A 27,710-nucleotide genomic window follows, 5' to 3' on the forward strand; every position below is an offset into this window, starting at 1 on the left:
GCAGTCATGTAACTACATTAAAAAAAAAAAAAAAAAAAAAAAAAGAAGTTATGTACTTTGTGAGGTTATAAAATGTATGCGGGATGCCATTGATCCTGACCAAAAACTCCATTTGCAGAAATGCAGTCCCAAACTTGCAAGGAATCTCCACAATCAGGGGCGCCAGTCCATTAAGGGTGCCCGGGCTCCACCCCCTCTCTCCAGCCACCCCCTCTATGAATATTAGAAAGATTCATGCATTGCATAAATCTATCCATGACCGCCGCTGCCACCCCCTATTTAGGCATCCGGCCCCTTTTCGGACATCGGGCGCCTGAATTACAGGGGCGGGGTGTTTTTTTGAAGCACCCGATATAAGCCATAGGCTCCAATTGGCTTCAAAAAAGGTGGACTTGGAGCGCAGAGCATTGCGTTTGCAGTCTACCCAGGCATGTTAGAAAAGCAAATTAATATTTGCTTTTCTAACACTGAACCGCCTCTCCACCAATCAGGAAGCGTGGGTCTAATACCAGTCACCTGATTGGCTGAAGGCACAGGTGCCCCTATTGGATGCCTAGCAGAACCGAAGAAGGGAGGAAGCATGGAGGACAAAGGAGCCGTCCCACACCTTGGTGCCGTCACCCGCTGCCTGACCCGCCACCAAGATAGGGTAAGTGCCGGGCAGACAGCGGCGGGTGGGGGTCACAATGATCTTGTCACAGGGAGCCCCTCATAAGTAAACAGCCGCCGCTCTAATGGTACACGCATTTGGTGTGCCATTACAGCGGCGGCTGGTACTTATGAGGGGCTCCCTGTGACAAGATCATTCAGTGGTTTATCTGACACTTTGGGTTGTGTGGGGAGGTTGAGGTTATTGGCTCTTTTTAAATTAGTGGCGATAACTACTCCTCAGTAAGGATCTTACTAGTGGCTGTTTATGTCAAAATGCCAACGGCATATATGAGACATATCCCAGATATAAACATCTCTACAGAAAACCCCCCTTCTCTCTCTATTTTCTCCCCCCACCCTTAACTGCTACTGAACCGATTCCTTACACCTAAATTATATCTTTTGACGGGACTACCAGACCCCTCAGCAGCTGCCTCTGTTCACTTTGGTTTGTTCTTAGCTGTGAGTTTATAATCCCTATACTCTACATTATATATTAGTCGTTCTGATACTCCTGAATAAGTGCAAAGTTCATAACATGTAGAGCCAAGACCAAGTTTATATTGCTTTACTGCAATATAACCGCACTCATGGATCCACTGCCACAATGGAATGATATTCTCATCTTCCAGACTCCATGTAGTTGTAAATCGGTTATTTACAGTTGCATTATTTTAATTAGTATATGATTTATTAATGTGGATTTTAATATATAAATTTTTTTACAATTTGTTTGGCTGTGCCAAGCCTTTTTCTTTAAATTCTTCTCAGTTTCCCATCAATGAAACATACAATGCAGAATTCAAGCTTTGAAATCTTCAATCCACCGTTCAGACAGTCAAATGTTCAAATCTAGTTTACAATCGATGCGATCTGCTAGCACAGTACAGACAGGGTTAATTTTAATATAATTAAGTGGTTGTAAAGCCTAAACATGTTTTACCTTAATTTATTCCTTACATTAAGGTAAAAGAAAATGTTTAGGCGTCAGCATCCCCCCCCTTATGCCGCATACACATGATCGGACATTCCGACAACAAAACCGTGGTTTATTTCTGACGGATGTTGGCTCAGACTTGTCTTGCATACACACAGTCACACAAATGTTGTCGGAAATTCCGAACGTCAAGAACGCGGTGACGTACAACACGTATGACGAGCCGAGAAAAATGAAGTTCAATAGCCAGTGTGGTCTTCTGCTTGATTCCGAGCACGCGTGGAATTTTGTGCATTGGAATTGTGTACATACGATCGAAATTTCCGACAACGGCTTTTGTTGTTGGAAAATTTGAGAACCAGCTCTGACATTTTTGTTGTCGGAAACTCCGACAAAAAATGTCCGATGGAGCCTACACACGGTCGGAATTTCCGACAACAAGCTCCCATTGAACATTTGCTGTCGGAAATTCAGATCGTGGGTACACAGCATTTTACTTACCCGAGCCCTCATTCGATCCAGCGCGGTGCACGTCTGCAGGTCTTCTCTCCCCTCACTTCCAAGTCTCACTAGCTTTGCTGGGGCACCAGGAGCCATTGGCTCCCAGTGCTGTCAATCAAAGCTAGTGACGAGGGAGAGGGGCCAAGTCCCGCTGTCAGTGTCAATGGATGCAGCAGCGGGGCTCGGGTGCGAGCACGCACAAGTGACCCCATGGGAAGCGGATTCCCATGGGGGCACTGGACAGAGGAGATTGGTCAGGATCGCAGGAGGGGGGGGGGGGGAGGGGGGGGGAGGGGAGCCTGAAAAGGAGAGCTTTGTGGCTGTTGTGCAATTCCATTGCACAGAGCAGGTAAGTATATAGACAGGTTTGTGGTTTTCTTTTTGTTTGTTTTTCAATTTACTTTTACAAATCACTTTAACTACCCAGCCCACTCTTTAGCATTAGGCCCCTTTCACGCGTGTGGACTGTATGTCCGTATTTCATCCATCCGTTTTCGGATGAAATACGGACATACATGCATCCCTATGGGAACATCCGCTAACACCCGATATCATCCGGCCCCTGCTATTGTCCGAATCTGCAGATGGAAGAAAATCCTATTTTTCTATCCGTCTGCAGAGCGGATCGGATGAACACAGACAGACGGTCCTTGTTCATCCGATCCCCCATAGAGGAGAGCGGAGATCTGACAGGGCGGTCCCTGCACAGTGTGCAGGGAAAGCCTGATCATTCGCCAGCTCAGCGGGGATCAACGGAGCGATCCCCGCTGAGCAAGCGGATGTTCACGGGTCGGATCAACACGGATCCGCACGTGTGAAAGGGGCCTAACATAGAAAGGGAGATTTCAGGTTTAGAGTTTTCAGAAACGAGAAAGTAAAAAAGGTAAGTAGCAATGTTTAAATATTATGCTATGTGACTGGGAACATGCAATATAGACGTTATTCCAAATTGGCTGCATAAATGTAATACCGCTGTTTAACGGAGAACAGATCTCAGCAGACTGCAAGCCCTCCATTACAAAAACAAAAAGCAGAGGTTTCCAAGTTGTTAGAAAGTCAAATATCCATAGTTTGGGCACAGGTGCACTTTAACCGTAACAGAGAAAGTTGTATTCACCTGGTTGTGCAAATTTCTAGAACAAAATGTGCATAAAATGCAAATGTCTTGGCAGGCAAAATATTCTCTACTGTATGCATTTTAGCTCTGTATTTAGCCGTTTGCCTGGGGTTCATCTTTAAAACCTCATTTGCACAAATTATCCAGAAAACAATAAAAATTTATATATTAAAAAAAAAAAAAAAAATAATTATATATATATATATATATATATATATATATATATATATATATATATATATATATATATATATATATATATATATATATATATATATATATATATATATATATATATATTATATATATATATATATATACACACATACATATATACATATACACACACACACATACATACATACACACACATATATTATTTATCTCCCAAAACCAAACCCTTACAACACTCCATAATAAAACTAGGAACTAAAAAGTCACAGGACTAACCAAGGACCCTATAACACTCTGAGGCATACTAAAGTGTAACCACATTATTTCCTTACATACCCTGAGGGATTTGTTGCTATGCAGGAGAGGCGCTCGGCTGAGACAAACCATGTGCACCATCTGGGAAGACACAAAACCGCACAAACAACTTGCTGAATTCATTCCTCAAGAGCTCACATAGCATAACTAACACTGGAATGGATTAAAGGGCACAAAAAAGCCATACCAAAAAAAAAAAAAAAAAAAAATTAAACAAAAGATCTTAAAACTGAATTCCAGGCAAAGAGTTAAAAAAAAAAAAAAAAAACCCCCAAATAACTAGACCAGTGGTTCCCAGTATTGTAGCCTTAGCCTTCCATGTCCATTTATACATGTAGCACCCTCTAGTGTACTGTTTAGTTAGGAAAATTTATATTGACTCACAGTAGCTTATGCGAGTCTGGGTAACTGCTGTGGGTTCAGTTCAAGGTCAGGCTGGAGGGCTCTGTAGACCAGGCCTCTATCACCTCCTCCTGGTTCTGGAGGTCCATGGAAACTTATAGAAACTAGTTGGTGGAGGTATAGAGGGAAGGATCCGAAAATTTATGGGAGTTTGACCAATCCTCAGGCAGGAGGCCTGGCAGGGAGGTAAGATGGGCCCAAAAATATTGAAGAGCCTGGCCAGTTGGAGTTGTCATCGCGTGGAAAATGGAGTGCTGAGAACTGTGAGGCCTGGGAGGGGGACCACGGGGCTGGGGGGCTCTGCCTCCAGACTAGAGGTGAGGAAGGAAGTAGAGGAAGCTCAAGAGAAGGACCATCACCACCCTTCAGTCTCATACAGGAAGCACCCTGTCTAGCATGGGAAGACCTGTACAGCAGGAGGCCTGAACAGCAGTCTTAACCAAGACAGCAGAATTCAAGGGCCACAAGATTTCACTACCTGATTCTCTTACCGAAGATGGCATTGCCTCCACCCGTGACTGCTTCCACAAATAATCCGGTGAGGCCTAGTGTGAGTTGTCCTTATCTATTGTGAATAGTTCCAGTTGGAGTATCCCACTAATCCCTTATCCCATCCAAGTTCCAAAATAAATACAAAAAAACCCCAAATACCCTGGACTGGTCATTGAGTAATGAGCAAGCAGGAGTAAGGGTGGGACAAGTGGAAACCTCCATCAACCAGCTGCAGGTACCCAGAGAGAGGCCCATGGAGTCAACACTATATAAGTACCTAAAATAAATAATAAAATAAAACACTCAGCAAGCCCTACAGGGACACTGGGATGTACATCAAAGGATTATGCTCCTACTTTGTAAGACATGCACAACCTGCCTTGTTTTATAACGATTTCTGCCTTTTAAAGTGTCCTTAATTTTTTTTTTCTCAATAAATTATTAAAAGGCCAACATATACCAAACAGACATAGACAAGGTCTTTTTATTTTAAAAAAACAGTAGCTACAGTGGTAAAACTCAAAATTACAATATAACATTTTAGACTAATCCAGCTCAGTATACCAGAGTAACTATATACATGTCCAATGCTTCATTTGGTCCAAGGAAATGTATCCTCTGGAATTTCACTCCTGTGACCCATTTTCAGCCGGTCTGCTGGGAACTACCGTTCAGATTTTTTCTGCCAGACTGACAGGGTCACTTGAATTGCTATAACCAATGGTTCACCAGTTCAAGACTGTCCTCTAAACCTGCTGTATCCACATTGCCCTGATCTTTTCAGCTGCTCTGCTTCCTATGAAAGCCTGAACCAGACTTGCTTATAATGCAGACAGCGTCCTTGGTTGCATATCCCAACACATACTTCGCTCAGCCTGACTGAAGGCCACAATCTGTACATGTGAGTGCAACAAGCTCAGATTTCCTCTTCAGATTTTATCCATTTCAAGGATGCCCTGCTGTCATGGCCAAAGCAAGGTGGCTTTTGAACACGAAGATCACAACCACCATGTATGTGGGTGTATGTTAGTGCAAAGCAGAACTCCACCCAAAATTGATCTTTACAATGGACTTGCCATTTACTGGAACTGAACTGCCACTCATGTTAAAAAAAAAAAAAAAAAGGAAGAAGGTATATATAGCTGCTCAGCCAGTCTTGTGACACACACACACTTCTTCCACATATACAGTCAGACAGGGGCTCTGCTATTTTGTGTTGCAGCTTTCTGCATTGCCCACTATCTGTAAAAGATCATCATTCCATTAAAAAGGTTCCCCCTCCATGAAAGTGGTCTAAACATCTCCCTACCCTCCTGTGCATGAAACAAGTCAATTAGCTATTCTAAGCTTAATTGGCTCATAGTGTACTGCTCATGGTCAGCACCATTTCCAATCTTAGTGGGCTGGTGCCTGTGGGAAGACATTAAAACCCAACTCTAGGAACAAACTATCCTTGCAGCCCCCCCCCCCTTCCAACACTGCAAGGATTACATTCTCATTAACTCTACAGAATAAGGTTTAGAACTCAGCTCACTCCCCACTCTGGCAGGCTCCAAAGTCTTTGGTGGTCCCTCATTATCCAAATGTACAATACATGGCCAACCCTGCATTGTATTTGAGGATGTCCTTATGTAACTGTGGACACCTTATAGAAGAAGAACAGTCGCACATATAGAGGAGGGCTGCTGGAGAGAGCAGTAAGGCAAGTTTTGCACCTTATTATTCACCCTCTGAAGTCAATGAGTGTTTAACCCGTAAAGTGTTACTAAACCCAGAACCTGCATTCACTATATCCAGTCTCCCGCAGTACACAGAACATGGTAATGCAATTATTTTAGTAAATATAAATGGATAAATACATTTTCTCATCAGCAGTTTATAGCAGCCTTGTGACTTCTATCAGTTCCTAGTAAAGCTTGTAGGAGGAGTTTTCATTCTCCCCTGATCCTCTGTCTGGACAGTGCTGATTGGCCCTGTGCTGATCACATACACCCTCCCAGGAAAAAAAAAAAAAAAAGAAAACCCACCAAACTGAGCATGTGCAACCCGACCCTTGGCTTTGCAAATATCCCGTTATTTTTTGGAGACAGTGGAAGAAGGTGGATCAGAGAGACAGGATCAAACAGCCTCTATACACAAAGGATTAACACCTTAGGTTCCACAGCGAGTATAACAAGCATGCTTTACTCCATATACAGACTGATTTTACGGTTGTGGGTTTAGTAATACTTCAAAGCATTGGACCAAGTACACAACAGATCTAGGGGCATTCAAATTAAAAGTATAAAAATACTCTAGTAGTGGAGCTTATACATACCTAAAGGCATACACATATTTCAGATAAGACCAGTCACCTGTTCTTTATACCAAAGTATATGGCATTGTGGTCTAACATGCATGGACGATTTTTTGACTGGATAGTATCCCCGGATATGCACTTTTGTAGATGGTTAAATATTTTAATGTGTATTTAGTGAACTAGTGATATGATGTAATCCCCAATTTAATGCATATAGTTTAGATAGGGCTCCTATATGAATTGTTACTCTAAGAAACCAATCAATAGGCGATGCCTGGATTCAATATAACTTAGAGACAGGAAGAGAGCCTGTGTGTCATGCCGAAGTTCCGGGGAGGAACAAAACATGTAGACAAGGGACTGAGCCCCTCATCCCCTGATGCACCACATGCTGTCGCATCTGGACTCTACTCCAACTTCCCTTTGGGGGACTGCCTGTCGTTTGGACACTTTTGAGCTGACTTTGCCGACACTGTACATGGGACTCTAGCATAACTACAACAATCCACAGTATGGGACACCTTCAATGTAAAAGTAGTGAGTGTACAGATTGTATAACCGTGTAAATTTGCTGTCCCCTCAAAATAACTCAACACACAGCCATTACTGTCTAACCTGCTGGCAACAAAAGTGAGTACACCCCTAAGTAAAAATGTCCAAATTGGGCCCAATTAGCCATTTTGCCTCCCCGGTGTCATGTGACTCGTTAGTGTTACAAGGTCTCAGGTGTGAATGGGGGAGCAGGTGTGTTAAATTTGGTGTTATCGCTTTCACTCTCTCATAATGGTCACTGGAAGTTCATCATGGCACCTCATGGCAAAGAACTCCCTGAGGATCTGAGAAAAAGAATTGTTGCTCTACATAAAGATGGCCTAGGCTATAAGAAGATTGCCAAGACCATGAAACTGAGCTGCAGCATGGTGGCCAAAATCATACAGTGGTTAAACAGGACATGTTCCACTCAGAACAGGCCTTGCCATGCTCGATCAAAGGAGTTGAGTGCACGTGCTCAGTGTCATATCCAGAGGTTGTCTTTGGGAAATGGACATATGAGTGCTGCCATCATTGCTGCAGAGGTTGAAGGGGTGGTGGGGGGTCAGCCTGTCAGTGCTCGGACCATACGCCGCACACTGCATCAAATTGGTCTGCATGGCTGTCATTCCAGAAGGAAGCCTCTTCTAAAGATGATGCACAAGAAAGCCCGCAAACAGTTTGCTGAAGACAAGCAGACTAAGGACATGGATCACTGGAACCATGTCCTGTGATCTGATGAGACCAAGATAAACTTATTTGGGTCAGATGGTGTCAAGCATGTGTGGCGGCAACCAGGTGAGGAGTACAAAGACAAGTATGTCTTGCCTACAGTCAAGCATGATGGTGGGAGTGTCATGGTCTGGGGCTGCATGAGTGCTGCCAACACTGGGGAGCTACAGTTCATTGAGGGAACCACGAATGCCAACATGTACTGTGACATACTGAAGCAGAGCATGATCCCCTCCCTTTGGAGACTGGGCCGCAAGGCAGTATTTCAACATGATAACGACCCCAAACACATCTTCAAGATGACCACTGCCTTACTAAAGAAGCTGAGGGTAAAGGTGATGGACTGGCCAAGCATGTCTCCAGATCTAAACTCTATTGAGCATCTGTGGGGCATCCTCAAACAGAAGGTGGAAGAGTGAAAGGTTACTAACATCCACCAGCTCCGTGATGACGTCATGGAGGAATGGAAGAGGACTCTAGTGGCAACCTGGAGAAGCTCTGGTGAACTCCATGCCCAAGAGGCTTAAGGCAGTGCTGGAAAATAATGGTGGCCACACAAAAAATATTGACAATTGGGCCCAATTTGGACATTTTCACTTAGGGGTGTACTCACTTTGCCAGTGGTTTAGACATTAATGAGGGGACAGCAAATTTACACTGTTATACAAGCTCTACACTCACTACTTTACATTGTAGCAAAGTATCATTTCTTCAGTGTTGTCACATGAAAAGATATAATAAAATATTTTCAAAAATGTCAGGGGTGTACTCACTTTTGTGAGATACTGTATATCCTGTCAATCCGCCTTTACCTCATTCTTGCTGTATATTTGGGATAACCTCTAGGTGTGGTGTTCAGCAGTACACCCAGCCTACGGTGCAGTTTATCAACTTTCACGTAGCAGTTGAACAGCTGCTTTACGAGCTTCCCTCACTGTTCCTGCCTATGCAGAGAGCCTTAGCCGATATTCATTCTTATCTGCCATAAACGGTCTGTCAAGTTCATTGTCAGCTGGTCCACACTAAGGCCTGATTCACACCTATACAGGTTGCAGTTTGCATATTGCAGGTGCATTTTGCGTTTTTCAATACATGCTTTTGACCCATTGAAGTCTATGGAACCAAAAACCAGACAAAAGTCCCTGGCCCTTTCCATAAAATGCACAGATGTGAACTACACCCATAGGAAACCATGTTAAATGGACTGTAGACCGTTTCTGCAAAACTGAAAATGTGCTAAAAAAAAAAAAAATGCATAGGTGTGAACCAGGCCTGACTCAGCTGTTTAGCAGTGTCCTGGATTACTGGCCCTCTGATATTCCTGTATTTTGGTTCCACTGCATTTGCCCATTGTGGCTTTAAGGTGCAGTGTCACCCCATTCAGGACCCGGGGTTCTCAGTATATTCTTGATATGGACTGCGGACCATATAGCATGCAGGTGCTGTATAGGGGATCCATCTTGCAGAGGGGGTTATGGTAACACTGTCCCAGCTCCTCAGGAGGGCTGCTCTTAGCTTTTTTTTTTTTTTTTTTTTTTAATCTAGGGGATTTAAGCTACTTTCACACTGAAAGCGCCGGCTGTTCACGTTAAAAGCGCCGCTCGTTTTAGCAGCGCTTTTGACCCAAAAAAAGGGTTAAGAACTCCCAAATGGAAGGACGTTTTTGGAGCGCTAAATACAGTGCTCCCAACCCTCCCCAAAGATGCAGCCTACAGTACTTTTCGGAACACCCCGCAAGCGCACCGCCCCAGTGTAAAAAGACACACTGGAATGAATGAGAGGCGGTTTTCAGGTGCTTTGCAGAAGCTATTTTTAGCGCTTGAAACCCCCCCAGTGTGAAAGGGGTCTTTGTGGTGGGGATTGATCTCATTTTTAGAAGGAGGGTGTGGAATATTTGTGTTGGGGGGGGGGGGACTTTTGTAGGGAGCAGCAACCTTTGTTTGATGCTGTGATGATTTCTATATATAATAAATACATTCTTTGAGGAGATTAGCCTTCGGGCGTTTACATTCATTCTTTTTATTTTTTGCATTTTTGTTATAACATACAGTCACTGCTCTATTTATACAGTAATCAGCTCTTGTACGCCTTTTCTGTTCTCATTGCTGACAGACTGGCAAGTACACAAGAAAAAGGCCGAGTCAGTTTAAAGGGAAAATCCAATTTGGTTAAAAATAGATATATAGATAGAAATATATAATTTTAAGATGTTAATCTGCAGTCAGCCATGATTTTCTAATGTTTTCTCTTCCTAGAACCATACAGTGTCTTCATTATCTTCCCAAATTTACTGTCCAACCAGTTGTCCCAGAAGTCAACAAAGAGCTTGAAGTCAAATTGTAGGCATCTTTTAAACAAGGCCAGTGGAAAGGCCTATAGCCAGGGCTTTTTTTTTCAGCAGGAACACAGGGGAACGCAGTTCTGGCACCTCCATGTGTATGTAATAGCAAGGGGTGCCGACTTGTGCTGGAAGGTCTATTAATGCTGACTGCTGGAGGATCTATTGTTGCTGTGGTGGTGGTGGGAGGGTAAATTGTTGCTGGGAGCAGCCTGTTGGCTGGAGGGTCTACTAATGTTGGCTGCTAGAAGAGCTATTGTTGCTGGGGGGGGGCTATTGTTAAAAGTGGGGCATATTGTTGCTGGCTGCAGGGAATATATTTTACAGCTTATCATTAACAAATTGCATACAAAATTACTTATCACCACAAAATTGTACTTGGTTCTGTATTCTCTAAAAGGTGCAGTACTAGGATGTGGGTAGGGGAAGGGATGGTGCTCAGAGGTGGGTAGAGGGTGGAGACAAGGGTTGACTTGAGGGGGGGGTGTGGAGTTCCTGCACTTATTCCCGGAGAAGCAAGGATTTCCAATGTTTACTAAAGTATACAGTTGGCTTTGAGGGGGCACTTATTTTCCTTTTAGAGAAATGTCAGAAGTCTTATCTGCATTCCTGTTCCAGGTGGGTAACTCCTAGAAGTCAGAGGGTAGGCAGAAGATCCAGGAAATGATCATATTCAAAATATTGGCAGCCTTGTGTTTTTGATGATAGGCAACCTTGAGAAATGTTTCTAGGTCATTAAAAAAAAAAAAAAAAAGTTTTCATTTTTTTTTTAACTTCTTTTGCACCATTTTATGCTGTGACAGTGTGCTAAACAAGATCCAGCATCTGCTTCCTAATTACTCGCTGCAGTCTTTATCTAGGATGTTAAATCATAAACATTTAATTCCATCTGCATCCTGTTTATAATCATCAGGGTTAGATGAGAGAGGCGCTAGAGATTTGCAATGAGTATCATGTCAAGCACCTGGATGCGCCACTGGGAGCAGAGGCAAAGCCAAGGGAATGCTTACATTATACAACTGAACAGCTGAATTCCAGCAGCTCAATGGTCTCTGCTGCCTTGCTATGCTGTACTTGAAGCCTGCAAGAGCTCATTACTCAGATTCCAAGCATTAACCACTCGTCTACCAAGGTACGCTAATAAAACGGTGGGGTAGACAAGTGGTTAAATGCCGGCTTTAAAGAGCTGGCAAAGGGCTTTCAGATGAAGCGGAAAAAATAAATAAATATCGGGCCACCCAGGCACTCTGATGTTGTGCAGGCCATACATGGTCGAATTCCAAACAAAATGTTCTTTCAAAACTCAGAAACTTTGCGTTTTGTGATCCGATGGTGCCACCATTGATTTCGAAATTCAACCAACCAAGCCTTCAAATTTCACCTCATGTTGCTATAGAAAATAATTTTTGTGGCCAGGAAGCTTTCTTTCTGGGAATTTTTTTTTCTTGTGCTTTTTTGATTATATATTTCTCACACAATTCTCCTATCATTTATTGGAAAATGGTTTGTTTTTCAAAACATGCCCGATCACTCAAATTTGATGGCCGCACGAAAAATCGCCCATTGCTGTGGCCCACTAACGGTGCGAAATTTGAACGAAAATTCTAAGATAAGATTTTCAAAAGAAAATCCTTTTCGGAATTCGACCCATGTATGGCTGACCTTAGTCACAGAATTGGAGTCAAATTCAGTGATGTCACTAGTGTGCTGCTCTCTTTGTTGAAAGCTCTGACATGGAGACGCAAATCTATCAAGATGGCTGTCTCTACACAGCAAGACAGTGCAGGACAAGGCACGAACAGTCAATAGTGGGGAAAGGGTCATGGAGATTAGACACTCAAATAAGTATTTAAGGGGGGGTGCATTTTTTTTTTACCCTAATGCAGAGAATGTATTAAAAAAAATCTGGGGAAGTATGGCATTTTTTTTTTTTTTTTGAATCACACTTACCTAGGTAGATGCTGCATCTGTCCCCCACTGGCACTAACACTGAGAACCAAGCGATCAAACACCGCTGATCACTCAGTTCTCAGAGCTCCCAGAGCAGAGAGCCGTTGACTGTTAGTCACCACTGTCTGCTCTGCCCCCTCCCCGCTCTCAGTGGAGCGCTGGGCTGTGGAGGGGGTGGGAGTGGCCAACTCAGGCTCTCAGCGGCTCGCTGAGAGGCTGAGCCAGCCAGGTGTTGGTCCAGGCATGTGTGCGGATCCTAAACGTGTGGTCGCAATCTTTCCCGAGCATGGACTGGCTGATGTCAGCTGACAGTGCACCCCCCCATGGCCACTGTGCCCAACACACAGACTGTTGCATGCCTGAGGAGTTTATTAGTGGGGTGAGCAGAGCTCCATAGCGGCCATTCAATCCAACACTGCCATCCACTGTCAGACTTGATGAGGAACTAATCACTCAGTTCCCACATCAGCCTCTGCCCATCCAGCAGGCACTGTGGCAGTGGGGACTAGTTCCCCATCAAGTCCATCTCCCTGTCAGCCCATTACCCATATATGGCCATTGCCAAGACCACCGCCCTTGTTTGGGGTTTCTCAGCACAGGCATGCACCAGGACCCCAGCTCAGAGTCAGTGTCAGAGCCAATCTTAAATACCAATAGTTTCCTAACCTTAGATAGCCAGAGCGACATGGTCTTAAAGTGTTGATAATGTGATCAAAATTGGAAGAAAAAAAAAAATTGCCTGAATTAGGTTCAGGCACTTTTTAAAAGAACTACTCCCAAAAAAGTGACGTCAATGCTTTAACCATTTGCTGTCCGCGATATAGCCGAAAGACGGCTACAGCGCGGACTTAATTTGCCGGAAGGGCGACCATGGACGTCCTCCCGTGCTTGAGCAGCCTGCGTGCCCCCTGCAGGGCGCGCTCTGTGATCAGGGAGTCTGAAACTTGCCTGATCACAGATCTGAGTAAGGGGTTGATCCCGACCTCTTACCACATGATCAGCTGTCAGCCAATGACAGCTGATCACGTGACCTAAACAGAGCCGGTAATCGGCTATTTTTTACTCCACATGCTGATAGCATGAGGAGAAAAAAAAAAAAAAGGCGATCACCGGTGGCTGCGAGAGGGACATCCGTTCTGATCGTGGAGAGGCTTCTGTGCCTACTAGCCTCACCTACCACTAGCCCACCAGCGCCACCCATCAGCGCCCACAGCGCCACCCATCAGTGCTGCCTATCAATATCACCTACCATTGCCACCTACCAGTGCCCAGTGCCACCTACAAGTGCCCATTAGTGCCACCCACCAGTGCCCACAGTGTGTCATCACCAGTGCTGCCTATCAATATCACCTACCAGAGCCACCTACCTGTGCCCATCAGTGACATCAGTGCCACCCACCAGTGCCTTATCAGTGCCCATCAGTGTCGTCTTATCTGTGCCAATCAGTGCAGCCTCATCAGCGAATATCAATGAAGGAGAAAAATTACCAGTTTGCAAAATTTTATAACAAACTATGAAAAACATGATTTTTTTTTCAAAAATTCTCTTTTTTTGTTTGTTTAGCAAAAAATAAAAACCCCAGTGGTGATTAAAGAAAGCTCCATTTGTGTAAAAAAATGATAAAAATTTAGTTTGACTACAGTGTAGCATTGACCGCGCAATTGTCATTCAAAGTGTGACAGCGCTGAAAGCTGAAAATTGGTCTGGGCAGGAGGGGGGGGTTTAAGTGCCCAGTATTTGCAAGTGGTTAATGAATTCCCCAGGATACGTCTGACAGCATTTAAAGCTGTATAGAGTATTATTAAAATTGTTTATTTTTTTAAAGTAGCTTCAAATATAAACGGCTGTTCTAATATAAATTATTCTGGTTCTCATCTGTCTTCATGGGAACAGATGTGTTGACAGACTTTTAATCATCTCTGAAGATTTTTTTCACCTTTCAAACCACAACCAAACTCAAGCACGTCATCTAATAAACAGCAGTATGTGAGATTGCAGATCCATGGACATCACTGGAGATAGGTGTCCATTAGGCCCCTTTCATATGTGCAGACAGTATGTCCGTATTTCATCCATCCGTTTTCGGATGAAATACGGACATACATGCATCCCTATGGGATAGCGGGTGTCAGCGGATGAACATCCGCTGACACCCGATATCATCCATCCCCGCTATAGTCCGATTCTGCAGATGGTCCGTGTTCATTCGATCCCCCCCATAGGGGAGAGCGGAGATCTGACAGGGCGGTCCCTGCACAGTGTGCAGGGACCGCCCTGTGATCCGTCGGCTCAGAGGGGATCAACGGAGCGATCCCCGCTGAGCAAGCGGATGTTCACGGGGCGGATCATCACAGATCCGTCCCATGTGAAAGGACCCTAAGAATAGAACCGGCAATCCTCCTGGGATATAAAGCACAAAACAGGACTTTGACCCAATTCCACTCAAATCTGCTGACATCAGCATTATGGCGTAGGAAGCGTGGTGGATTGGGGTGGGCAAGTCCCTGCACTACACAATAAAATCATCCAGGGTAATCAGCTACATACAGAAGACCATCGCAAAACGGGGGTCTAATGTGACAAAAGCTTGTGATAACCACGAGTATGTGGAGAAATGCTTTGCTACCAAAAACAGACATGCAAAACAAAAAAACAAAAAAAATTCACCACTATAAAAACAAACTTATCTAAACATTTTATAATGTAGACCTTGCACCCAGTCATTGACTATTTGTTTTATTTGCATTGGTGTGTAAACCAAGCTACACTTCCACTTCAATCTAATAAAAAGTGAAAAACAAACTCACTCCTTACAACACCATTAAAATAAAAAGGTTATGAAAGTATACTATGGCTTAGAGGGCTTATAATATACCGTAACCATAAAAACATAAAAATCGGTTATAATAAAACTTTTTAAAACACACTTTAGCGCTTGTTTTACATGCAGCGATATTAAAGTCAAATTCCAAGCTTATAATTACTTCAAAACTTTAAAAAAAAGACGAGGATCTTCACCCCCCCCCCTCCCCCATATAAAAAAAAAAAAAGTCAAAGTCAGCAGCTACAAATACTGTAGCTGCTGACATTTAAAAAGGGTACCTACCTGTCCAGGAAACCAGCTCTGTTGTCACCTGGGCCGGTTCTTCACACGTTTTTGGGTCATCGGCATCCTTAGTGGTGTCGGCACCCCAGCCGATGTTTTTACATTTTTTTGCCATTGACAGCACATCACATCACTGATAGTAGTGGCTTTTGTCATGTGATATAAAGGGGGGGGGGGGGGTTCTGGACATCTAGTCTTACAGATTCAATGAGCACACAATGAAATGGAGTTTGACACCCCTGGTTTAGAGGGTCTTGGGTTACTAAACCCAAAAATGTAGTATACTGCAGCTTACCAATCATTAGATATGGTGGCTGCATTTGTTTTCTTTATATATTTTTCTCCCTCTGAGATCTGGCCAGTAACACACCTCCTGTATTACAGTGCCCTTCTTGGATGAATGAGTTTATGGGCACATTTGGACAGCAGCATTGTCAGGGTGGGGGCAGTTTTAGATACACCAAAATATTGAGGCCAAACTCCAGATCACACTTTATAAGTAGTTACAGCAACAGTTTTTAAGGGATAAAGGTTTTACATAAATAAAAAGTTGATCATTGGTAAGCACTCCTGACAGTGTTACATGGTTTGTCCCTTCACTGTAACGGTTATGCCTGCAAGAGAGCTTGTTCTTTTGAAAAACAGATTTACTAGTCAGATCACCAGGTTCAAATAAAAGAAAGCCTAAAAAAGAAAACTAATACAGCCATCACATCTAAGGATTTGTAAGCTGCATTATAATTGTTCGCTTTCAGGTTTAACCACTTCAACTCCGGAAGGTTTACCCCCCCCATGACCAGGCCTTTTTTCATGATACAGCACTGCGCTACTTTAACTGACAATTGCGCGGTTGTGCGATGATGTACCCAAAACAATTTATGTTTTTTTCCCCACAAATAGAGGTATAAACAAAAAGAAAGACTGACAATTTTGAAAAAAATAAAAACAAACAACTCACATTTTTTTTTCTCTTTCTGCTGTAAAACATACCCAAGTAAAAAAAAAAAATATATATATATAAAATTTCATCATAAAATTTAGGCCAATATGTATTCTACTACATATTTTAGGTAACATTGTTTCCAATAAGCGTATATTGATTGTTTTTTTTAGATACCTATCCCCACTTCCGTGGGACTTCGCCACGGCGAGTTACGTCAGGAGTTGGGCCCCCCCCCCCCTTCCTTCCTCCTCCTTTCCCTGCCGTGGGCCAGTTAGAGAGTGCTTCGTGCACGTGCATGCAGGGAACCGGCTGTGAGGCCACATGGCGTCATCACCGGTTTCTTTTACCGGCTATGGCGACGGCAGCAGCACCTGAGAACCGATGTAAAAACATTGGCTGGGGTGCCAACATCACTGAATTCCAGGACAGGTAAGTGTCCTATTATTAAATGTCAGCAACTACAGTATGTGTAGCTACTGACTTTTACATTTTTTCGTGCGGGGGTGAAACTCCGCCTTAATGCATTATATGCATCAAGATAAAAATAAATAAATAAATAAATCAATCAATCAATCAACAATGAAATCCGGAAACGTGTCGGATGAAACACAAAAGGTGATCAACAGTTCTCAACCATACCAACGCTATTGTTTTTTCTTTCTAATGTATGTTCCTATTGGTGATGTATGCACCCAGTAGTTTTTAACAATACTTTAAAAAAATTGTTAATTTTTTTTATGCATATACATTTTTTGATCTCTTTATCAAGTTGCCTTAAAAGTCCCATGTTGTTGGGGGGGTACAACTTCTTTGTAAATAACAAGAGAGGGGGCTGGGCCGGGCCGTGGCTCCGTGTCGGAATGGAGACAGAGCAGCGGCTATGCTCGGGTGCCCCCATAGCAAGCTACTCGCTGAAGGGGGACCTGAGAAGAGGAGGATTGGGGCTGCTCAGTGCAAATCCACTATACAGAGCAGGTAAGTATATATGTTTTTTTTTTTTTTTTTTTTTTTTTAACAGACTTTAAATTCGCTTTAAAATATCAAACTGCAATGATAACAAAACATAGGCTGGATATCCCTCTAGATCTTGACTGTGTCTGTGCTATAAACCAGCAGATTTTAGATAATTTCAGCTAGATCAGTGATGTAGTGTTGGTATAACAGGTTTCAGAACAGCTGTATACTGAAAGGCCATAGTGCTAAAAACCAATTCACTTCCTGACAAAAGCTGGCCAATAATACACCGGAAGTGGAGAACATCTCATATTGTGCCTGTTGTGATGGAAACCATCACAATTTCTATGAACTATTCACACAAGCCTTTCCTTGCATCATAAAGGCCATGCCTCAAAGTTACGCAAAGCTACAGTCTGTATGAAATAAGTACTTGCACAACAGAGATCATTCTTATTACGAGAACATGCAAAAAAATAAAAAATTAAGGACCCGATAGATCAGCTTCTAAATGTATGAGACACCGCCTAGCTACCACAGCTTCACTATTTATCATGTACACAGATACCGATGATTCATAAAAAAAAAAAGAAAAAAAAAAAAGGGAAGGAGACCAAGAGGCAAAATAGGGGGCTGTTGCAACTACATTTTACCTTTCACTCTGCCCTAAGAGAACACAAAAGAATCAAATGTGTGTGCCCTAAGCAGCTGAATTTTTTTTTTTTTTTTGTGCAAAAAAACCAAAAGTTAAACAAACAAAAAAACAAAAAAAAAAAAAACGAACCACAGAGATACAAATTTTAGTAAAAAGCATTTCTCTACAGGTATGACTCAAAGTATTATATACCATAAAATACCACAAAAACCCACAAAGCCCTATTCTAACTAGAAAAGCATAGGAGGAGACAAGGACAATATTTAAGTTAATGATGTCCAACCATCTGTATTCACAAGTCGAGTGGAGGAACACCCATTCATTTTTCTCCTGGGACAAAAAAGACTTTCGATAATATGATCTTGCAGAAATTATTTGGTTCCTGTGCAATCTAGACAAGACCTGAGAGAGAAAAAAAAAAAAAAAAAAAAAAAAAAAACCACCATACACAAAAACACACGTTTTAGGCTAGCCACAAACTTTATGAAAAACCTTTCTAACTCATTTTCACATAACAAACACTTGGTCGTGAGAGCAGACAATAGTGTCACCATGTAATGAGCGAATTTCGAAGAAATCATTTAATGGACATAGATTAATCCGTTTTTCATCTGTTTTGCCACAAATGGGCAGTGCGAATAGTTCAATTTTTAACAGGCACAAAACACATTAACCTTTCAATTTATCATTCGTTCTCCAACCTGTTCCTTTGATTGTTTTTTTTAGCTCTTAGAGCTAAAAAAAAAAATATATATATTATATATTTTCTATTTGTGCCCATTAACTGGACCAAAAAGAAAAAAAAAAAAAATGAACGAACAGTCCAAATTTTTTTTTTTTTGGGTTGAATGATTTTTCATGTAGTGTATGGGCACTATTCGATTTAAAAGCATTTCTCTACAGGTATGACTCAATATTAATTGTTATATAATAAAACAACACACACACACACACACACACACAAATAAAGGTCTTGTGTAACTGGTAAAGCATAGGAGGGAACAAGAACAACATTAACCACTTGCTTACTGGGCACTTAAACCCCCCTCCTATCCAGACCAATTTTCAGCTTTCAGCGCTGACACACTTTGAATGACAATTGCGCGGTCATACATCACTGTACCCAAATTAAATTTTTATCATTTTTTCCCTACAAATAGAGCTTTCTTTTGGTGGTATTTGATCCCCTCTGCGGTTTTTAATTTTTGTTAAAAAAATTTAAAAAGACCAAATAGACCAAATAAAAAATAAAAAAAAAAAAAAAAAAAAAAGGTTGTTATAAAATTTTGCAAACAGGTAATTTTTCTCTTTCATTGATGTATGCTGATGAGGCTGCACTGATGGGCTGCACTGAGAGGTGACACAGAGGTGGCACTGATGGGCATTGATAGGTGCCATTGGTGGGCACTGAGAAGTGGCACTAATAGGTGGCAGTGATGGGCACTGATAGTCGGCAGTGACGGGCACTGACGGGTTACACTGAAAGGCAGCACTGCTAGGTGGCACTGATTGGCATTGATAGGTGGCACTGGCAGGTAGAAATGGCAGGCACAAAGGAGGAGGCAGATGTGCCTCTTTCTTCTTGGGGACCGATGTCCCTTGAGCATAAGCCGGTGATCAGCAACGATTACCGAACTTTTGTTTACACATGTGATCAGCTGTCATTGGCTGACAGCTGATCACGTGGTAAGGGGCCGGGATCGACCCCTTACTTGGATAGGGGATCACCCGCTCAGTGACTCGGTGATGACAGCGCGCACCACGCGCGCCCTGCAGGGGGTGCGCGCAAAGGGGAGGACGTCCTATTCAGCTGCCCACAGTTAAAATGAATACAGCCAGACTCTGTGGAGGGAGATTTCTGCAGCATATTTGGCAAGTATAGAATCACAGTATATATCAAATAATATACAAAGGCGGTTGGAGGGAAGCTTCAGAATGGCAAAGATGTTTTTATTACAAATTATGTGAGCAGAATGTAGCTCCTTGTTTAAGGTGTTTAACAGTAATGCATTCTATGCATTAAAGTGAAAAACCTTCTGTGCCCCCCCTCCCCCCCCCCCGTCCTTTACTTACCTGAGCCCTATCTGATGCAGCGATGTGCACGAGCGCAGTGGCTCCAGATGCTGTCTTTCTCATTGGACAGATTGATAGCAGCAGGAGCTATTGGCTCCTGCTACTGTCAATCAACTCCAGTGGCTTTCCCTGGAGGCATCTGAAGAGGAGGGACCTGGACCACTGGCAGGGGACTCCAGAAGAAGAGGATTGGGGCTGCTCTGTGCAAAAATGATTGCACAGAGCAAGTAAAAGGCATGTTGGCATGTTTTTTTCCCCCTTTAAATAATAATCAGACAAGGGTTTACAACCACTCAAAATGGGCAAAGGGCTACATCTGTGGAGTGGAGGGCGCATAAATTAATTTTTTTCTCCTCCATTTTTTTGATCATATGGTCTTGAAAGAAAAATATTTTTTATGCAGAGAGGAAAAAAAAAAAAAACCCACCACACACAACACACAAAAACAAATAGCTTTTTTTCTACTTTGACCAGCATTCACATTGCAGCTTACAACTAACTAGCATTAAAACTGTCCCCTCCCCTCCTAACACCTATGCTAACTAACCTATGTTAAAAGACTTTATAAACTTCCTTATTTTCAGGTCATGTGTTCTCCCCTGTGTCCGGCAGCGTCAGGAGAGAGCACTCCAACAATGGCTAGTAAAGCCTGGAGCAGTGACGTCACCCATAGGATTCAATAGCTAATCCATTGTCGGTGCTCCCTCCTCTCCCCTGAAGCTGCACTGGCTGACACAGGGGAGCCTATGATGTGAATGGATCCGAGCGGCCTGAAAACAGGCAAGTATATACATCTTTCTTATACAACTTTAGGTCTTTGTTTGAAAGTGCTCATTGTCATCAAAACTGTTTTTATTGCCATATCTATGTATGCTATGTCCACTGTGAGATATTTTATTAGAAACAGCCTTGAAACTATTAGCAAAGAGAGAAGCTCCTTCAAAGTTTAAGTCAAAACCCGCTTTCCAAGTTCGTGAAAGGGACAGTTCTGCCTCAAATGTTTTGCTCAGACTGAAGAAACCTCTATTCATGCTGCTGGTTTTTAAAACAGCATTTGTTCACACTGGAATTGCTTTTCGCCATAAACAAGTCAATAGGAATTTCAGAACCAGCTTGCTGCAGCTCATTCGAGGGCTCTCAGAAGCAACTCATACCAAATTTAAATGCAAGCGGAATGCACATGAAAGCTTTTATATAAAAGCCCTAACCGTGACAAAGGCAGTGGTATAAATTGGTTCTTCCCCCAACCTTCTCAGACCTGTAGGATAGACTTTACTGAAGATCTGTAGAGAAAAGGGCTTTTGCTTTCTGACACATAAAGATGAAATAGAGGGGCTGGAAGTGGGATTTCCTCCAAGCTTGCAGGGAAATGTATGGTAGGCTTGGCTGCCAGAAAAACAAAGCGCAATCCTTTTAATTTTCATATTATGGGTTTTATAATAAATCACTGAAGCATGCGGAACAATTATTCATTTAAAATGAGAACATTTAAAAATGTTGGTATAAAATTATAACATCGCTACTGCATATTAACACTTGCCAGTTCACGATTATTTGAACCTCTTCAGATATCCCCTCGACCACCTTTAGGTCTCATGTACACTGCTGCTGGTAAACGGACGTTCAGAGGCAGTTGGCTGCTTTTTTCAGCTGCCCCTGAACTCATCCAATATTATCTTATGTGTACATGTACACAGGTTCGTCTAACTCCTTCAGATCCGCACTATAGTGGAATGATGGCTACAGCGTGGATCTGCTTTGCCGGGGGGCGCGCACTGTGATCACCCGAGTCAAAGAGACTCGGCTGATCACAGATCTGAGTAAGGGGCCAATCCCGGCCCCTTACCACATGATCAGCTGTCAGCCAATGACAGCTGATCATGTGATGTAAACAGAGGATCGGTAATCGTTTTTTTCTTCTCGCGCCGACAGTGTGAGGAGAAAAAAAAAGCAGATCACCGGCTTCTGTTTGCAGGGACATCGGCCCCGAAGAGGAACAGCATGTTATGTGCCCACCAGTCCCGCCTGCCAGTGCCACAAATCAGTGCCCACCAGTGCCCACATTACTTAAGTGCCAGCAATCAGTGTCGCCCACCAGTGCCACCTTATCAGTGCCCACCAGTGCAGCCCATTGGTGCCCATCAATGTAGCCTCATCAGTGTACATCAACGAAGGAGGAAAAACTACCCGTATGCAAAATTATTAACAAAGTATAAAACGGTTTTGTATTTTTTTTTTTTTTATTTGGTCTTTAATTTTTTTAACAAAAAATAAAAAACCCAGAGGTGATCAAATATCACCAAAAGAAAGCTCTATTTGTGGGGGGGGGGATGATAAAAATTTCATTTGGGTACAGAGTTGTATGACCGCGCAATTGTCATTCAAAGAGTGACAGCGCTAAAAGCTGAAAGTTGGTCTGGGCAGGAGGGCGGTTTAGGTGCCCAGTAAGCAAGTGGTTAATGTTTTTAGGCAGTTGTGTTTTTCTTTTCTTTGAAGGCAAAGAAAATGAGTTCAGACACCAACGTTTCTGACGTTTCAGACGCCAAACGCATCTAAAACGCGGTACCGGCGTTTAGCCACATTTTCGTTTAGAAGAGTATTTAAAAAGATGCCCTATTTTTTTTACATTGCAAAACTTAAAAATTATAGCAAATGAAAAACCACTAAAAAAAATATTTTTAAAAACTTGTAATTGCTTGCAATGCTTCATAGACCATTTATATACCCCTAATGAGCCCATGATCCAATCCAACACACCACTAGCATTGCTGTTAGCCAAAGTAGATTTGGAATTTGACCCATATGTTGTTAGATTTGAACCAGATGACCCCACCATTGAGCTTGACCCCCGACTTGATCAAAACATAGTTGCATGAAATTTAATATCATCTGGCTTTTTTAATTTCCTCACATATGCTCATTATGGGATCCATAGTAAAAACATTGAAGTAGATACAAGTACACTGCTGCGCTCTCAGCTGCTTCTACTCACGCTGGTCTTACATAATGGCTGAAATAGTTAAATAATACAGTTTTTTGTGTTTTATGCGGGTCTTATTATGTTATCTTAAATAAACGCTCCTAGACACGAACGCGGCGAAACGCGACTAAATGTGACATGCAAACGCGGCTAAACAACCTTTTTTAAACGCCGGTTTCAAGCGGTCAAAAAAATCGTTAAGAGGTTGCCTCAGCATCCCGTGTACATTAGGCCTAAGGCTCCTTGCACACGAGGCATGTAACTACTGTGTGGCCCTCTCAGCATTTTAGTGCTCCGAAGTTTCCGACGTTTCCGATGTGCAGCTTATCGAACTGCAAGCTGCAGCTGAATGAGCTGAACACGGTACTCACGTTTAAGGCCCTATGGTCTATGCATGCAGTACGATCACCCGGAACGCAAATCTTACGTTCGCATAGGGCCCTAAACGCGAGTACCACTTGGTGCAGCCACAGCCTGCCATAGACTTTGATAGGCTGCAGTCAGTGGGGCACTTGTCCCTCCTTAACACAGTAAACTATCAGCAGGGACACAGCAGCTAGATGTTCCTACGGGCAACTGGCCTTATAAAAACCACCACTGTGAAAAATTCGGAAAATCAGTTTGCAGCTGAACTATGCAACGATTGAGTATATTGACTACTTTCATTTTATTTCACATGCCTTTATTAAAACATTTCCGCCAAATTTACATGCAGGGTAAGCTGCATCTTCAATATTTATTTATTTCAATATTTACTATTTTTGGACCCCAATATCACTCAATTCTAGTACAGGCAAACCTCTCCTAGGCTGCATTCACACTGAGGGGTTTTTGCATTAAAAATGCTTCCCTTTAAAATCAATGAAGGTGTTGACACTGGGGTGGTGCACTTCAGTTGCAGTGAAAAAAATCCTGCTTGCAAACAAAACAAAAAAAAAAAAACAAAAAAAAAACCACACCTGCCCATTGAAAGCAATGGAAAAGGTGGTAAAAACGCAAATGACACACGGTGCGTTTTCGGTGCAGTTTTGCAGCAGATCAGTGTGATAGTGCTCTTCCATGTCCATGATGCTGGTACCTAATCAGAGTTCAGTCTTCTCCCATTATGATAGGATGTTTGGGGTCTGTGCTCTATTGGGATGGACCACAACCCTGGACCTGTATAGCACCCTGAAGCCAACTACATGTGTTGCACTAAGGGCAAAGGTGAGTGCCCGTGCAGGATCCAGTGCCCGAAGCAACATTACAGTCCATCCTGACAGCATGGGGTCCAGCTCCCATAATTATACCGAGGTTGCACCAATCCTGATGCACTGCCCAGAATCTATGTAGATTCAGCCTGTGTCTTGTACTGTATGATTAAGAGAATATCTCTGCTTTTGTAGGGACCTGCGATTTGGATGATCTTTCAGGGATCTGACAGGGTCTCTAAGACAAAGAATTTTTTTTTGTACTCGCCATAAAATCTTTTTCTTTGCACGCATTGCGAGGACTTATTTTTTAGATCCTGACCACTGGGTTATAGCACTGCCTGCAGGAGTAGAATGCTACATACAAAAACAAGAGAAAAGCCTTGGGGGTCCTCCGCTGATGACCAAACTCCCCAGACTGCTCAAGAAGCTCCGTATATTGCCTACTATCAAGGAGACAGGACCCTGGGAACTAAAGCTGGATACACACTATACAATTTCCTTTAACCACTTCCCGCCCGCCCTATAGCGGATTGAAGTCCGGTAAGTGGTTCCGTTATCCTGACTGGGCGTCATATGACGTCCAGCAGGATAACATGCCGCTGCGCGCCCCCGGGGGCGCGCATCGCGGCGATTGGTGGAGCGGTGTGTCAGCCTGACACACCGCTCCACCGATCTTGGTAAAGAGCCTCCAGCGGAGGCTCTTTACCACGTGATCAGCCGCGTCCAATCACGGCTGATCACACTGTCAATGGGAAGAGCCGTTGATCGGCTTTTCCTCACTCGCGTCTGACAGACGCGAGTAGAGGAGAGCCGATCGGCGGTTCTCCTGACGGGGGGGGGGGGGTCTGTGCTGATTGTTTATCAGCGCAGCCCCCCCTCAGATCACCACACTGGACCACTAGGGATCGCCACTAGGACCACCAGGGAAGGGGCAACATGTGGATGGCCAGGTATGTACCCCATGGCCATCCACATGTGCCCAATCTGTGCCAATCAGTGCCCACAAATGGGCACTGATTGGCACCATTATGTTCCAGCAATGCCCCCAATATGTTTTATGAGTGCCACCTGTCAGTGCCCATCGGTGCCACCTGTCAGTGCCCATCGGTGCCACACATCAGTGCCACCCATAAGTACCCATTAGTGCCACCCATATGTACCAATCAATGCCGCCTACGAGTGCCCATCAGTGCCACCTATGAGTGCCCATCAGTGCCACCTATGAGTGCCCATCAGTGCCACCTATGAGTGCCACCTCATCGGTGCCCATCAGTGCCGCCGTATCAATGCAGCCATATCAGTGCCCGTCATTGAAGGAGAAAACGTGCTTATTTACAAAAAATTTTAACAGAAACAAAGAAAAACTTTTTTTTTTTTTTTTTTTCGAAATTTTCGGTCTTTTTTTATTTGTTGCGCAAAAAATAAAAACCAGAGGTGATCAAATAACACCAAAAGAAAGCTCTATTTGTGGGAACAAAATGTAAAAAATTTGTTTGGGTACAGTGTAGCATGACCGCGCAATTGTCATTCAAATTGCGACAGTGCTGAAAGCTGAAAATTGGCCTGGGCGGGAAGGTGTCTAAGTGCCTGGTATTGAAGTGGTTAAATTTATCAAAACCATATAATATGAGGTTACACCTAAATACTTTCAATTTGTATGCAATCAGGCAGGACCTTGCACTGCATAGTTGAAGGCAAGACCCCATACACACCATTCGATTTTCTGCAGATTTTTGTCTTCAGATTTAACACAACCATGTAGTGGAAGGGCCTACTTGATTGCATACAAATTGAAACTCATAAGGTTTGACCTCATATTATATGGTTTTGCTAAATCTGAAAGACAATAATTTGCAGAAAATCTAATAGTGTGTATGGGGTCTAAATCTAAAAGGAAATCGAACAACAAAAGTTGTATAGTGTGCATCTTCTATCAAGCCAGTGCCTGGGTGACAAGGATGATATAGATTCCTGTTGAACCCCCCTGTCCAGCCCTCAAGCCCATGCAGTTTCCTGCACTGTGTGCTTTTGGCTTAGACAGCCCTGCTGTTCCATACATGGCAGGCTGTGAGTGTTACTACTCTTTAAAGCACTGTGACCGGTTGGTCATATGTACTTCTCTTTCCGCTAACAGAACCCTGATCCCTACCTGATAGTTCCTGACTCTACATGAGTGAGTCCACGATTATCTGATCAGAATAGGTCCATAGGATCTTCCTGCTTTCACCAAACCACAACCTACAATGAGCAGGACATTCTACGAGTAGGACATTCTCATCAGAGAACAGTAATGAACTGTTATGTCAGGGAGTGTTCAGCTTTAGCAATGCTTGTTTAATGGTCTGCTCAATAAATTGGTTTTGCGCTTCTAAAGCCTAGTACACACTAGTAGTTTTCTTTCGTACAACCCAGCAGGGCTGAACACAAAATTAAAAAAAAAAAAAAAACTGCCGCTGTACTAGCCCCCCTTGCCAGAACACGCCAGTCATGCCCCATCAACATGCCCGGCTTCTGTTCGACTGGCTGGAGTCAGTGTTAATTTCGTCAACTAAAACTAAAATGGCATTTTAGTCAAAAGACTAACACTAAAACTAAATTGAAATTTGACGTCAAAATTAACACTGGTCTCTAGTGCATGTTCATACCTCAATACCATAAATAACATAATTGATTTTTCACTCCAGCAGTATATAACGAGTTTGGAATTGTAGAGAAATGCATTATAATTTAACTACACCCATTAGATTTTAGATATGAACTATGAACTTTTAGAACTATGAGTTTTTGTCGACTAAAATGTCCTGGAGATTTAGTTTATTTAAATACGACTAAAACGAGACAAAAAACTAAAATGCCATTTAGTCCTAAGACTAAAATGAAATTTGCTGCCAAAATGAAAACTGAGTGCAGTACACACGGACCGAATGTCGGCCCGGTTTCTAATGAACTGGCTGATGGCGCCTGACATTCGGCCCATGTGTACTAGACTTTACAGATACATTTTATTACAACAATTCCATTTTCTTAGCCGTTATCACAAATGCATTCCAAATTCGGATCAAATTCTTTGTACCAAAACTTACGGAGCAGTTGGGACAACCTTCTGTGTGGCTTGCCATGTGTATTGGCATTGGGCCAGAAACCAACCAACAGCACCTAGGAAAGGGGAGATGGTACTTTCCTTAAAGTGGCTCTAAACATCCTTACTCTACAAACATAATCCTTACACATCCACCAAAAGGGAAGTTCCGCTCCCCCCCCCCATCTCTATCTCCTTCATATTTGGCACTTTATTTTTTCTTGGGGGGCGTTACCTAGTTTTGACCAGTACCTGCTCCTCCTCTTCAAGTCAGATCCTCCCTCCCT

General features: G+C 42.9%; 1 protein-coding gene across 5 annotated transcripts in view; it reads right to left on the reverse strand.

The window, feature by feature from the left end:
* Positions 1–27,710, reverse strand: part of HYCC1 (hyccin PI4KA lipid kinase complex subunit 1) — a 162,778-nt gene that overhangs the window by 112,194 nt on the left and 22,874 nt on the right. The window contains exon 1 of one of the 5 annotated variants that reach the window (XM_073630087.1): positions 3,717–3,735. The exons of the other annotated variants lie outside the window; for them this stretch is intronic. The gene's annotated coding sequence lies outside the window, so the exon portion shown is untranslated. Of the gene's footprint in view, positions 1–3,716; positions 3,736–27,710 lie in introns of those variants that run through there. 5 annotated transcript variants of the gene reach the window in all.

Source organism: Aquarana catesbeiana, linkage group LG05 (genome assembly GCF_042186555.1).
Source record: "Aquarana catesbeiana isolate 2022-GZ linkage group LG05, ASM4218655v1, whole genome shotgun sequence".
Classification (NCBI taxonomy): Eukaryota; Metazoa; Chordata; class Amphibia; order Anura; family Ranidae; genus Aquarana; species Aquarana catesbeiana.